Genomic DNA, 15691 nt, shown 5'->3' on the forward strand with positions numbered 1-15691 from the left:
GAAAAGCCAACAAAAAGCCATGGATATGACCCAATCTATAATGTGTAAAGCCCTCCCACCATTGAGCAGGTCTAGGAAACAGGAAAGTAACATCCATCATCAAGGCCGCATACCATCTAGGCCATTCTCTCTTCTTGCTGCTGCCATTGGGAAGAAGGTGCAGGAGCCTCAGGTCCTGCACCACCAGGTTCAGGGACAGTTACTACCCCTTAACTATCTCTTGAGCTACTCACTTTTGCTTTTTACTTTTGCTCTTGAACAAAAGGCTCTTCACAATGTCACTTGCCCCTTTACTGAACAGTTCCCACAACCTATGGACTCATTTTCAAGGACTCATCATCTCATATTCTTAATGTGCTTATTTATTTATTATTATTATTATTATTATTATTATTATTATCATCTCCTTCTTATTGAATTTGCAGTTTGCTATTTTGTGTCACATTTGTTGTTGTGTTCCCTAATGGGTGTGGTCTTTCATTGTGTTTCTTGTATTTATTGAGTTTACCCAGAAAAAAATGAATCTCATGTTTGTATATGGTGACATATGTGTACTTTGATAATAAATTTACTTTGAACTTTTCCCTCCTGCACAGACCTTAATCCTTCATTTTTCTTGCATCCATGTACCTATTTAAGAGGCTCTTAGATATCCCTATTGCATCAGCCTCCACCACCTCCCCAACAATGAATTCCAGGCACATTCTACTCTCTGTGTCATAGTCGAGATTCAAGGCTGAGGATGTGATTTCAAGTATACATCTCATGATGCTCTGAACACATCATCAGTGATGTAACCTTGGGTCATCGGGTGTTTCAGACCTCTCAACATGAGACTCCCTCACCCAGGTGACCCAGCCGTGGTTGATCTAGCCACAGGTTGTCTTCAGGTAGCAGGTGCTGCAGATCCCCATGGACTTGCTCTCTTCATCCAGAGCCATCTTGAGGTTTTCTCTGCTGTCTCAATGATGTTGCTGATGGCTCTCTGCCTCCGTGTACCTGCGGTGCCCAATGCACTGAGGGCTCTGTGAAGAGAATGCCCAGTGAAGCCCCGGCAGCACATTTCAATCGACGTGCTGTTTGCCTTCCATTCCCTTACTCCCACAGTCGCTGACCAGTTCCTCATATCTGGCAAGCTTCCTCCCATGGGCCTCCTCCAGACTCTCCTCTCACAACACTGTCAGCTCCAGCAGGAAGATGCATTTTGCTCCCTCTGAGACCAGGAGGATGTCTGGTTTCAGGGTGATGTTGACAATGTGCGGTGGGAACTTCAGTTGTTTCTCTAGGTCAGTCAAGAGCTGGTAGTCATGAGCGGGTGCCAGAATCCCTGCGGGCAGCTTTACTTTTGCTTCCAGTTGCTCTTCTGCTCTCGCAAAGCTGATGGTTCAATGGCAGGGTTGGGCTTGTTTGCCGTCACTGATTCTTAAGAAGTTTGTTTCCGCAAGGTTCTTCAATACCTGGTCATGTCCCCAGCAGTATCATCCTTCTCCAAGAGCCTTCAGGCAGCGTTTCAGGATGAGCTCCAAACATCCTCTCTTGGAACACAGCAAACAGTCTGGGCATCAACCTTCCCCCTAGCCATGCACATTGGATGGACTGAGCGAGAGGTCATACATTGCCAGGAGAAGGAACTTGATTTGGTGCGGCTCTGCTTGCTGGAGATCAGTCCTTGTCACTCTCCTCTCCATGGCCTGATTCCGTCTGGTCCAAGCTCCCTGCTGATTCATACCCACTGCTTTGGGGATCTCTCCTCACCCACAGCTACTCTAACCTCCTCCTGAATGAGCATGCGCTTCTCCCTCCCCTTAGCCATGTCATACGTGGGGTCTGGGAAGCTTCCCAGGCCAGCTCTTCCTCGGGTTTCCGTTCATACCAGGACATTGTGGCACAGCTGAGATTTAGCCTGCTGCATGGCCTCTTCTGTCCTCTACATTCTCCCAGTCTTCACAATGACTGCTGCCTGGGCCACCTTTGGGTCGCTGAACTCCCTATCCTGACTCATCTCTCTAGCTCTTCTCAGCTTGAACTCTTCCTCCAGGAATTTCAAGGGCAGCCGCAGTTTTGTGTTCTTTCCATAGAGAGCGATGCTGCTGAGAGCCCTGGGCAATCCTAGCCGCCTCCAGAAGAAAGCTGCCGACCTTTCTCTCCAGGTTCCCGACAGTAGAAATTGGAACTTTATATAGCAGCAGTGGCCAAAGAATCCTCAGTGGGTTGCTGTGCTAGTATATTCTCACCTTGAACTTGCCAGGTAGTCCTAACTGGTCAAGTGCTTTTAACCAGCCCTCCAGCTCCTGACAGGTTGCCTGGATTGATGGTGTACCTTTCAAGCTGCTGTCAAGCACCCCTGCCAAGGCTTTTCCCTGGCTTTCCAGAGATGGTTGGAATGAGTGTTCTTGCCATGTTAAAGCAGAATCTGTCAGTGACTCTGCCCTTCCTCAACACCAATGTTCTTGATTTTGTGGGCTTGAAACTCATCTTTGTCCAGATGATGAGCTTCTCCCATCCTTGCAGAATTCACCTAGTTCTAGCCATGGACTTTGTGGTGACTGTCTGGTCATCTGTGAAAGCTCTAATTGGTGGTTGCCATATGCCAGAATTAGAGTGGGGGGCCACAGGACTGCTTTGGCGGACTTTGCAGTCAGATTCACTGCAAGGACAAAAAGGATCACTAAGATAAACAGCCTGTGATGATCCCAGTCTCCAGCCTCTACCACTCCAGTGTCATCTGGCCTGATGAGACTCTCATTCTAAAGCGGTTGTACTATTGCAGAATGAGGTCCACCACTTTGCCTGGAGCATGATGCTTGTCCATGGTCGTCTGCATCAGCTTGTGGGGAATTGATCCATAGGCTTTGGCCAGGTTGAGCCAAAGCACTGCCAGGGCTCCTCTGTTCTCCCGTGCTTCTCAAATGAGCTGGGTCACCAGTCCAGTGTGCTCCAAACTCCTGGGCACTCTTGGAATACCTCCCTTCTGCACAGATGTATCAATGTAGCCATTGTTGGGGAGGGAAGCTGCCAGCCACTTTGCGACGATGCTGAAAAAGACCTTTCCTTCTAGACTGAGCAAGGAGATGATCCTGAAGAGATCGATGTTCCTGGAGTTTTCTTCCTTTGGGATCAGGACTCCATCAGCAAATCTCCACTGCTCAGCCATCTTTCCTCTCCTCCAAGTGACTCTCAATATCCTCCACAGCTGTTTAAGCAGTTGGGCACAGTGCTTATAGACTTCTTACAGGACCCCACCTTGTCTATGTGCAGAGCTAGACCTTGCCTTCCTCGCCACATCTTGCACTTCATTCAGGAGTGGTTCCCTGCTGTTACATTCAGTGTTGGGTGGAGGTGGGTCTATTAAGATGTTACAGTGAGTCAAATCTCTTTCCCTGTTGGGGTCACTGTAAGTGCTCTGGATACGCAGGCCTAGTTCCTCCTCAAAGCTCACCAAGGTTCTTAGATTCTGCCCTGTAGTTGTTTGGTGACCTCAAATGGGTTGACTATAAAGGCTGCTCAAATTCTGGTTCTCTCCTTGTGGCATCTTCTATGCCCCTCAGCTCTCTGCAGGGTCATAAGCCTCTTCCTAAGGACGTGACAGCTCTACCAGAGGTGGTTGCTGCTCCTCACCGGCCTTCCTGTACTGCAGTTTCAAGGGCAGATTTCATGAATCTTGTCTGCTCTTGGTCTCATAGTGTATTGCATTCTGCTGGCTTCTGTTCCACTGCACCAAACCTTTCCTCAGCAAAGTGGGCTATAATTGTCGCTGCTGCCTAGAGCTGTCTTTCAGCATCTCCCTTTGTTGTCACGTCTAGTACCCTGTCGACATCGTCATCAAACTGCCCCCGGACTTTCATCTCGCAGGTCTGAGGCCATTTCATTCGAACCTGCTCAGATGTTCTGCCTGTATGGATTTGCTGCAGTACATGGAGGCTCCGGACACAATGGGGTAACTCCGGGCACAATGGGGTAACTCCGGGCCTGGCTCCTCTCGTGTCTCACCAGGGGCTTTCCCTATGCAAGACTATCTAATGCCATTTCTAGTACACAAGTGTAAAGGTGGATGAAATAAGTATTACTCAGGATGTGATGCAGCATAAGAAAACATAACAAAATAAAGGACATAATAATAAAAAAACACAGTAAATATAAAGGTACTTTATATACATAGACTGATTGTATGTCCATAAAGTGATGCAAGGCACAGGAGTGTCTGTATATAAGGTGTCTCTGATGGAAAATGTTAAGTAGTGGTGGCTGGGGTGTGAAGGGGTGAAGTCATAGATGGAGGTGTTGATCAACTTTACTGCTTGGGGAATGCAGCCGTTTTTGAGTCTGGTGGGCCTGGCATGAACGCTTCCACCCTGATGGGAGTGGGACAAACAGTCTATGGGCAGGGTTGGTGAGATCCATCATGATGTTACTGGCTTTTTTCCAGCACCATTCTATATTTATGTCATTAATGGTGGATAGAGTGTGCCGGTGATGCATTGGCCAGTCTTTACTAACTTATATGGTAAGTTGCAATATTCTTCAAGTTGGAAAAGATGCAACATCCTTCCAGAGAACATTACATCAAAGGGATTCAGATCTGAAACATCAACACTATTCCTCTCTCTACAGCGGCAACCTGACCTAGTGAGTGTTACCAGCATTTATTGTTTCTAATTTGGATTTCCAGTATCCACAGTTTTTTAAAAACTTTTATATACTATTGATTCCCATCCACTTCTCTTGTAGGGATGGCAACCGTGAAGATCTCTCCTGAACTTCGCTGCTTTTCCATTCATCTCTTTTGCCTTGTTTATCCTCAGTGATTTTCATTTCAAGTCTCCACTAAGGTTTTAGTTTTAAAATTTCCCTTTCATTGACACACCTATTTCCTTAGCACATGTCTAAGAAATAGGAGAGGTTGGATAAGCTTGAGTTGTGTTTTCTGGCGTTCCACTGGCCGTGGAGAGACCTGGTGGAAGTATGTAACAGTTATATGATGCATGGATAGACCCCAGCTATCATTTTCTCAGGGCTGAAATGCCTAACAGTAGAGAGCATACATTTAAAGTGAGAGAGGGGAACTCAAAGGAGATTTGTGGGGCAAGTTTTTTTCCACAGAGAAATGTGGGTGTCTGGAATGCATTGACAGGGCTGTTAGTGGAGTCAAATACAACAGAGGCCTTTAAGGTATTCTTAAGTAGGTGCATGAATATGCAAAGAGTGGAATTAAGGGACTCAGTTAGTAAGCTTTTAAAAACTAGTTTAATTAGTTTACCACAATATTGTGGGCTGAAGGACCTGTTCCTGTGCTGCAATGCACAACGTTCTGTGTTCTACATCTCCAATTCCACCTCATGCCACATGGATTTCAACTCAATGCCTATTTCACAATTCTAATCCACACAAAATGCTGGAGGAACTCAGCAGGTCTGGCAGATAGGAATAAGACCCTTCATCGGGACTGGAGGGGGGAGTACAAATGGGCTGGTAATAGCTGAGGCCAGGAGAGAGGGAAGGTGGGGTGTGGGAGAGGCCGAATGAAGTAAGAAAAAGGAGTACAAAGTTGGAAGGTGATGGGTAGAAAACTACAAAGAACAATATACAAAGTAAAATTTATTATCACTATGTAGGTCACCATATTCAATCCTGAGATTCATTTTCTTGTGGGCATACTCAACAAATCCACAGAATAGTAGTTATAACTGAATCAATGAATGACTGCCAAACTAGGGCTCTCAACTAGAGTGCAGAAGACAACAAACCACAAAGGCAAAAAGAAGAAACAATAATATGAATAAATATCGGGAACATAAGAGGAAGAGTCCTTGAAAGTGAGTCCATTGGTTGTGGGAACAGTTCAATGATGGACTGAGTGTAGTTATCCCCTTTGGTTCAAAAGCCTGATGGTTGAGGGGATGTAACTGTTCCTGAACCTGGTGGTGTGAGTCCTGAGGCTCTTGTACCTTCTTCCTGATGACAGCAGCATAAAGAACTGGAGAAGAAGGAATCTGATAGGAGAGGAGAGTGAATGATGGGGGAAAGGGCAGAATCAATGGCACCAGTGGGAGGTGTTCAGGAGGTGAGGCGAGAGAAGGGGTAAGAGAGGAGACAGAAAGGATAATGGAAAAAGACAGAAGTGGGGGTGGGGTGGGGGAATTACCGGAATTTAGGGAAATCAATGTTCAGGTTGGAGGCTACCCAGACGGAATGAGAGGTGTTCTTCCTCCAACCTGAGAATAGCCTCGAAATAGCAGTAGAGGAGGCTAGACACCGATATGTTGGATTGAATACGGGAAGCAGAATTTAAATGGGAGGCCATTTGGAAATCCAGCCTGTTGCAAACAGAGTGAATGAAGATGTACCATGTACCGCAAAATGCTGGATGTCCCAGTTACATGTCAAGGGTATTCTATTTAGAGGTCAAAATATTGATAAGATTTTGTGTGGTTTGATGGGGTTAATTTTGCTGGTCTTTCAGTAGTTGTATGTTCATTGTTACTGCCTGTTTTCTGTGACAAACAATTCTTGCTAATGCATAGCCCTGTTAGTACACTTCTTGTGATAATTAGTTACACAGCCAAACAAGGACGAGTCATTACAGGCAGCTTTTAACAAACTGCAGAGAAGCACCGTTCCTCAGGAGAGATCAGTGGTCAATGGACTGACAATGTCCAATGGCTGTGAGTCATTGGCTCCAATATTTTTGTATTTCTTGAGACATTTTTGCCAAGGGCCCTGTCCCTTGCTGTGCCCGTATGATGATTTACATCGCGAGTGACATTCAACCCAAAAGTCAATTGTGCAGCAATCTTGCCTCAGGCACTCATGATTCATTAAGCCCAACATCAGTCAATTTATTTATTTATAAAACAGACTGTTAGTTGGGAAGCAGTAATATTTCTGTCGAGGTACAAGCCTGCTTACCAGCCTCTCTCTTTTTCCACTCAAAAACACTCGGATCAGGGAACAGTTGAAGTGCTTTCTCCTAATGACGTGTGACAGTGAAGTGGAATGATGGATTGTGTTTCCAGAGGGCCACCTTTGTTCTCTCTTCCGCAGAATAACTCCAGCACTCCAGAGGTGCAATACTCCCTTGCTTTGCTCTTCCCAACAGAACTTCCACACCTCTGCCACGGTTACAAAACAGAATCTCCAAGGAAAACTGCAAGAGTGCAGCTTGGCTCCCACCTACGTGTAAGTGCATTGTGTTAGTGGCAGCAGAATGTTGTACAGAGAGCATCACGGGGGACTGAGGAAATTATAAAGAACAAAATAACTGTCCTTTGTTTAGAAAACCAAAAGCAACCAGCCTTACATTCCAAAAATTGTTGAACTAAATCCTCTCTTACTTTTCATAACTCTTCTTAAAAACATGAGTTTTACCAGGTTAGTGGTCAGACTGTTTTCACCAATGGCTCAAAGTTATTGTATAAAAATGTACTGTGGCAGAGGGGAAGGCTCTACAATGAGCAGTCAGACTGCCAAAGCATCACCAGCACCAGCCTACCCAACATCAAGGACATACAGTAAATGCAGAAAGGTGCTATAAAGAGCCAATTACATCTTTGAAACCTATCGAATTTTGAAGAGCCTAGATAGAGTTAATCCAGAGAGGATGCTTCCTATAGTGGGTGAGTCTGGGACCAGAGGACACAGCCTCAGAATAGAGGGACATCCATTTAGAACAGAGGTGAGGAGGAATTTCTTTAACCGGAGGGTGGTGAATCCATGGAATTCACTGCCTCGGACGATAGTGGAGGCCATGTCATTGGGTATATTGAAAGTGAAGAAGCTGTAGATAGAAAAGTCTTTATTCATGACAACAAACAGAGTTGCTCATCACAAACTCATCACATTTTATACCTTTAAGATCAAAGGTAGCAGTAAGTGATTCAATATAATTTCTTCTGAAGGTTCAAATGCCTTTGCTGGGAAAAAATAATCAGCATAGATATTATAAAAATGTCTGATGACAGCAAGCCAGGCACCCAACTATTGATAGACCTGCTATTTGAAGTGGGAGGTATTAGTATCAGTCCGGTCTGAGAGCTTCCTTGGACTTGTTTACAATGGTGCAAATTATTGGTTGCTGAATTGATGCAGGCCAATTAGCGCAACCCCTTTGTCTGAAGCATAAGCAAATGTCTCATCTTCACCATTTTGCAAACCATAACTCTTATTCTGTGCTTCACTAGTCTTAGTTTTGTTTATTTGTGAAGGTGTATGCTTTTAACTTCAATTTATTTCTTGTAATTTACAATCTACATTAAGAACTGAAGACTGGTTCTTGTTTGAATTAATATTGTGTGTGTGTGTGTGTGTGTGTGTGTGTGTGTGTGTGTGTGTGTGTGTGTGTGTGTGTGTGTGTGTGTGTGTGTGTGTGTGTGTGTGTGTGTGTGTGTGTGTGTGTGTGTGTGTGTATGTAAAAAATATATAGAACCATATATATATATATGTTTCATAAGAAAGCTAATGACATGCTGGCCTTCATAATAAGGGGAGTTGAGTATAGGAGCAAAGAAGTCCTTCTGCAGTTGTACAGGGCCCTGGTGAGGTCACACCTGAAGTATTGTGTTCAGTTTTGGTCTCCAAATTTGAGGAAGGACATTCTTGCTATTGATGGAGTGCAGCGTAGGTTCCCGAGGTTGATTCCCGGGATAGCAGGGCTGTCATATGTTGAAAGATTGGAGCAAATGGGCTTGTATATACTGGAATTTAGAAAGATGAAAGGGGATCTGATTGAAACATATAAGATTATTAAGGGATTGGACACGCTAGAGGCAGGAAACATGCTCCCGATGTTGGGGGAGTCCAGAACCAGAGGCCACAGTTTAAGAATAAGGGGTAGGCCATTTAGAACAGAGTTGAGGAAAAACTTTTTCACCCAGAGAGTGGTGGGTCTATGGAATGCTCTGCCTCAGAAGGCAGTGGAGGCTAATTCTCTGGATGCTTTCAGAAAGAGTTAGATAGAGCTCTTAAAGATAGCGGAGTCAAGGGATATGGGGAGAGGGCAGGAATGGGGTGCTGATTGTGGATGATCAGCCATGATCACATTGAATGGTGGTGCTGCCTCAAGGGGCCGAATGGCCTACTCCTGCACCTATTGTCTATTGGGTGAAGAGGTGGAGATACAACTCTACCAAAGGAAGTGTACAGCACTCCTTCCCTCTGCTAGCCTGCAGGTCACCCTTTAGCAAGGTGTAGCACCAGCTTAGTACCCCCATCCCTGGTAAGGGCTACATGAAGCCATAGGAGCAGGTAGAAGATGGTCACATGCAATTTTCCCTCTAATTTGCAATGAACAGTGAGCACAGAAATCTGTGCAGTTTTTTGCTCAGTGACAGCACATGTGTACACTGAATTATATAGATAGTAGTATTCATTTTAACAGCCAGCAAAACACTGTCAATTAGAACTTTGATCCGCTCTCTCTAGGTTTAGTTGTTTTCACTCTCATTGGTCTGCACTTTCACAAAACATACATAGCAGGTAATGAAGGATTTTCTCACCCAAGGTTTTGCACATCATCCACGTGTGATTTGCCTGCTAAATGACACTTTAAAAAGTCAAGTTTCCAAATATTACTCCACTTCTTCCTTTTTGCAAATTCTCCAGCAACTTTTGCATTGCGACATTACACGCAGTTAACACCAGTTTCTGCATCGCACATAAATATTTCTTGTAGCTGCAGGTTCCTGACCTCATGAGCTTTTGATGTAGCAGTTTCTGTTGTTTCATTAAGCCATTCTGTTTAAATGAACTAGCAGTTCTTTTGCATTTCTCACCCTTTGATTCTTTGGAATTCAACATACTGAATCAATAATTTCTTCAATGAAAAGAGCTTAACTAAGTAAGTTCTAAAATCTGCAGACACCATGTCGTCAACATCATCTGCGTCAGAGGGAAAATTGGTCGAATGAGCAATCACAAGTCCTGGTTATGCGACCACTACACTACACGCTGCATCCGCAAAGGAAACAGCATTATGAAGGACCCCTTGCACCCCTCATCCAATCTCTTCTCCCTCCTGCCATCTGGGAAAAGGCTCCGAAGTATTTGGGCTCTCACGACCAGACTATGTAACAGTTTCTTCCCTCAAGCTATCAGACTCCTCAATGCCCGAAGCCTGGACTGACACCTTACCCTACTGTCCTGTTTATTATTTATTGTAATGTCTGCACTGTTTTGTGCACTTTATGCAGTCCTGGGTAGGTCTGTAGTCTAGTGTAGCTTTCTCTGTGTTGTTTTTTTTATTACGTAGTTCAGTCTAGTTTTTTGTACTGTGTCATGTAACACCATGGTCCTGAAAAACATTGTCTCATTTTTACTATGCACTGTACCAGCAGTTATGGTCGAAATGACAATAAAAGTTGACTTGACTGACGTCAGGCAGACAGTCTGAGGAGTATTGATAATGGCAAGGGTGACCCATTTTGTGAAGACATTGCCCAAAAGAAGGCAATGACAAATATCTTCTGTAGAAAATTTGCAAAATGGCAGAGCACATAATGGTGATGATGATGATGATATTTACATAACTCAAGAATACTCCCTGACATAAGGTAAAATAATAAAAGGATGCAGAGTAAAATGTAACATCAACAGAGAAAGTGAACTGCAAGGTGCAAGATGACAACGAACATTACCCAGTGAACAAAGTCAAAGGTCCACCTCCACGACGACATCAGAATCTTACTTACTTGATGTGATAATGAATGAATCACACATATCTTTACTGACAGGAAATGATACAATAACTTCGCCAAGTCAGGGAGAGCGAGGAGGTGATAGAAAGGAGTTACAGGCAGGTGGTCACACCGCAGCCAAGGGAGACAGACAGGTGGGTCACAATCAGGAGGGGGAAGGGCAGAGTCAGGTACTAGAGAGTACCCCTGTGGCTCTGCCCCTTGACAATAAGTACTCTTTTTTGAGTACTGTTGGGGGTGGACGGCCTAACTGGGGGAAGCGACAGTGGCCGTGCCTCTGGCACAGATTCTGGCCCTGTGGCTCAGAAGGGTAGGGAAGGGAAGAGGAAGGAAGTAGTGATAGGGGACTCTATAGTTAGGGGGTCAGACAGGCGATTCTGTGGACGCAGGAATGAAACTCGGATGGTAGTTTGCCTCCCAGGTGCCAGGGTCCGGGATGTTTCAGATCGTGTCCAAGATATCCTGCGGTGGGAGGGAGAACAGCCAGAGGTCATAGTACATATTGGTATCAATGACATAGGTAGGAAAAGGGAAGAGGTCCTGAAAACAGACTACAGGGAGTTAGGAAGGAAGTTGAGAAACAGGACCGCAAAGGTAGTAATCTCGGGATTACTGTCTGTGCCGCGTGACAGTGAGAATAGGAATAGAATGAGATGGAGGATAAATGCAGGTACAGGAGAGGTTCCTGAGGATTGGAGGGTTGCGGATGTTATTCCTTTATTCAAGAAAGGGAGTAGAGATAGCCCAGGAAATTATAGACCAGTGAGTCTTACCTCAGTGGTTGGTAAGTTGATGGAGAAGATCCTGAGAGGCAGGATTTATGAACATTTGGAGAGGTATAATAAGATTAGGAGTAGTCAGCATGGCTTTGTAAAGGGCAGGTTGTGCCTTTCGTGCCTGATTGAATTTTTTGAAGATGTGACTAAACACATTGAAGAAGGAAGAGCAGTAGATGTAGTGTATAAGGATTTCAGCAAGGCATTTGATAAGGTACACCATGCAAGGCTTATTGAGAAAGTAAGCAGGCATGGGATCCAAGGGGACATTCGTGATTTTTATAAATGACCTGGATGAGGAAGTGGAGGGATGGGTTAGTAAGTTTGTTGATGACACAAAGGTTGGAGGTGTTATGGATAGTGTAGAGGGCTGTCAGAGGTTACAGCGGGACATTGATAGGATGCAAAACTGGGCTGAGAAGAAGCAGATAGAGTTCAACCCAGATAAATGTGAAGTAGTTCATTTTGGTAGGTTAAATATGATGGCAGAATATAGTATTAATGGTAAGACTCTTGGCAATGTGGAGGATCAGAGGGATCTTTGGGTCCAAGTCCATAGGACGCTCAAAGCAGCTGCACAGGTTGACTCTGTGGTTAAGAAGGCGTACGGCGTATTGGCCTTCATCAATTGTGGAATTGAATTTAGGAGCTGAGAGGTAATGTTGCAGCTATATAGGACCCTGGTCAGACCCCACTTGGAATACTGTGCTCAGTTCTGGTCGCCTCACTACAGGAAGGATGTGGAAGCCATAGAAAGGGTGCAGAGGAGATTTACAAGGATGTTGACTGGATTGGGGAGCATGTCTTATGAGAATAAGTTGAGTGAACTCGGCCTTTTCTTCTTGTAGCGACAGAGGATGAGAGGTGACCTGATAGAGGTGTACAAGATGTTGAGAGGTTTTAATCATGTGGATAGTCAGAGGCTTTTTCCCAGGGCTGAAATGGTTGCCACAAGAGGACACAGGTTTAAGGTTCTGGGGAGTAGGTACAAAGGAGATGGCGGGGTAAGTTTTTTACTCAGAGAGTGGTGAGTGCATGGAATGGGCTGCCGGCAACAGTGGTGGAGGCGGATATGATAGGGTCTTTTAAGAGACTTTTAGATAGGTACATGGAGCTTGGTAATATAGAGGGCTATAGGTAAGCTTAATAATTTCTAAGGAAAGGACATGTTTGGCACATCTTTCTGGGCTGAAGGGCCTGTATTGTGCTGTAGGTTTTCTATGTTTCTATGAGGTATACAAAATTATGAGGGGCATAGATACTGTAAATGTAAGTAGGATTTTTACACTGAGGTTGGGTGAGTCTAGAACTAGTGGTCATGCTGTTAGGGTGAAAGGTGAAATGTTTAAAAGGAACCTGGGGGGGGGGGTGGAATTCTTTACTTGGGGGTAGTGAGTGAGTGGAGCAAGCTGCCAGAGGAAGTACAGATGCAGGTTTGAGAGATTGGATAAGAGGGGTTTGGAGGCCTAGGGTCTGGGTGGAAGTTGATGGGACTTGGCAGCTTAATGGTTCGACATGGAATAGATGGACCGAAAGGCCGGTTTCTGTGCTGTACTGTTCTACGACTCTATTAAACTTTATGACTCTATTACACTTTGTAGGAAAGACATGACTAAACCATACTAAACATGTATGATCCTGATTTCTCCCTATTCCATGTCCCCCCAATTTGTCATTACAGTGATGAGAGTGTCACAGTGAGTTCATCCCAAGTCTGACACTCTCCAGTGATGTCTTTGTGTCTGTATAGTGTATGTTAGTGCAAGGTTGAGCTTAGATCTACAGAGGCCCCAGCAGTTTAATACTGACAGGTGCTAGGTGCCTAGAAACCATCTCCAAGGGACAGCAACCCAGTCTGAGCAAAAACATTCAGGAAAAGGAGAGAGAAAATAAATTCCAACTTTCCATTAGCTGGAATGAAAGTGTTTTAAATAGATGGGGTTAGAGAGCAGATTTCCTTTGTGCAAAACCCATTAAATCACCTCTAATTGGGTCACCATCTGTCTCATTCAGCTTCTTAATGTCTTTTTTTTATAATCACTTATTCCCCAAGTAACTCTGGATTTCAAAAGCTCACATCAAGTATCAGATGGCAAGCGAGAATGCATCACTTTTTTTGGTAAAACGAAACTTTTTTGCCATTACAATAGCTCACTTCAAAATAAATTTCCCAGTATGCAAATAACTGACACATCCACAAATTATTAACAGTTTTTAAAAGAACGAGACCTTAGACCAAGATTTACAACCAGATTCATCAAACCGTTGAGCACTAGGCAAAGACTAGACTACAAATGGAAGTTATACTTAGGATGGTGGTGAATACCTCAGGCTGAGGTATTCAATGTCGTGGTTTTCACCGAGCTTGGCAATTAGCTTGCAGACCTTTCATCTCCATTCCAGTTGATATCCTCAAAGCACAGTTGTTGGTGTTTCTCTCTGGGAGTGCTCGTGTTTATATAGGCCCCATTTGTTTGCCTCTGTTCTGATTGGCTACCCCTTCAGATGACCTTTGAATTCTATTAGTTTGCATATCTTTGGCTCTTAGGGGTTCATAAATGGTGTCTATTCTGATATGTTTGCTTATAGAGTCATCAGTAAAGAACCACGCTTCTAAAAATTCTCGTGCCTGCTTTATACTTGCCTGCACTAGAACCTCCGTGGGGTCCCAGTTAAAGTGATGTCCTTCTCAGTCCTCATGTTTGCTATGGAGTAACAGATATTTGTGCATCCAAGTCTATTATCAGCCTATACCATTTTATTAATATGGTATGAGTTGGGATTCAAAGCATGGATACGTATTAACCACTCATAATTGGTGCCCAAGATCCAGGCATGGACAGATAAGTGACAAGTAATATGTACATTGCACAAGGTCAAGGCAAAGATTGTGTCCACCAAAAGTGGCTCTCGTCAACTATCTTGAACGTTCAGAGGCATCCTAGCTGCAGATGTACCTCATCAGCAATGTCACGGACACCTTGCTGTTGGACCAATCTTGATAAGTAACCAGGGTGCACTTTGTTAATGGTGCCTTCCTCAGTGGTTTTCTACTCACTTGTACAACCGGTTGGAGGTGTACAAAATGATGGGCTTGAAGTTCAAAGTTCTAAGATGCATTTCTGTAATTGGTTAAATCTCTTCACAAAATGTGACAAACTTTTCCAACAATGTCCCTGCATGTAAAGTGCTACAGATATACAGAAAATGCACTGCAGCCAGACAATAAGGTGTAAGGCTATGATGAGGTAGATTGTGAGGTAAATAGTCCATCTTTTACTTTAAATAGAGTTAATTTTAAAATTTTAAAATGCTGTGTGGATCCATGCCCTTGACTTGAACTCCAAGCTCTCAAATCATTGCAGTGTCGTGGGGGTTCTACATTGCTGAAGAGGATGTCAATTGGTTGAGGTGTTAAACCAAGCCTCTGCCTGTCTCTAAGGTGATGGGGGTGGGGAGGATGATCCGATATCACTGTTATCATGGAAGATTTGTCATATACTAGTCCCAGTCCCCTCATTATAGGAAGTATCTCGAAGCTTTCAAAAGGGTACAGAGGAGATTTACCAGGGCGCTGCCTGGATTAGACAGCACGTCATATGAGGAAAGGTTGAGCAAGCTGTAGCTTTTCTCTTTGGAGTGAAGGAGGATGAGAGGTGAATTGATAGAGGTGTGTATGATGGTAAGAGGCACAGACAGAATGGGCCGCCAGAGACTTTTTCCCACGGTGGAACTGGCAAATAGGAGAGGGCATTATTTTAAGATATTTGGAGGAAAGTATAGTAAAATAATATTATATATATTATAATATATACTGTATATTATATTAAGTTATATATTATAGTAAAGTATGTTCATTAATCACTATAAATACACCCAATATGTAGGCAAATGGGAGAATCTGGGTGTGTGGATGGGAATGCAGAGAGAATAGCTTATGGTGAACATTAGTGGGGAAATGGAATTGTTCAATGTACAAGTCTGAACTCGATAAGCAGAACAGGTATCTTCTATTTCATGCAGAAGTAGTAATATGATTATCCTGGTGATCATTTTTCTTGAACTGTCTTGGACCTTGTACATGATGACCACACCCTTCAACATTATGTAATAGAGCAGGATCATAACCTAACCATTTTAGCTTCAGAATAGAGGACATCCGTTTAGAACAGAGAGGAAGAGCAATTTCTTTAGCCAGAGGGTGGTGAATCTGTGCAATTGGTTGCC

The sequence above is a fragment of the Hemitrygon akajei genome, chromosome 14 (genome assembly GCF_048418815.1).
Source record: "Hemitrygon akajei chromosome 14, sHemAka1.3, whole genome shotgun sequence".
Taxonomy (NCBI): Eukaryota; Metazoa; Chordata; class Chondrichthyes; order Myliobatiformes; family Dasyatidae; genus Hemitrygon; species Hemitrygon akajei.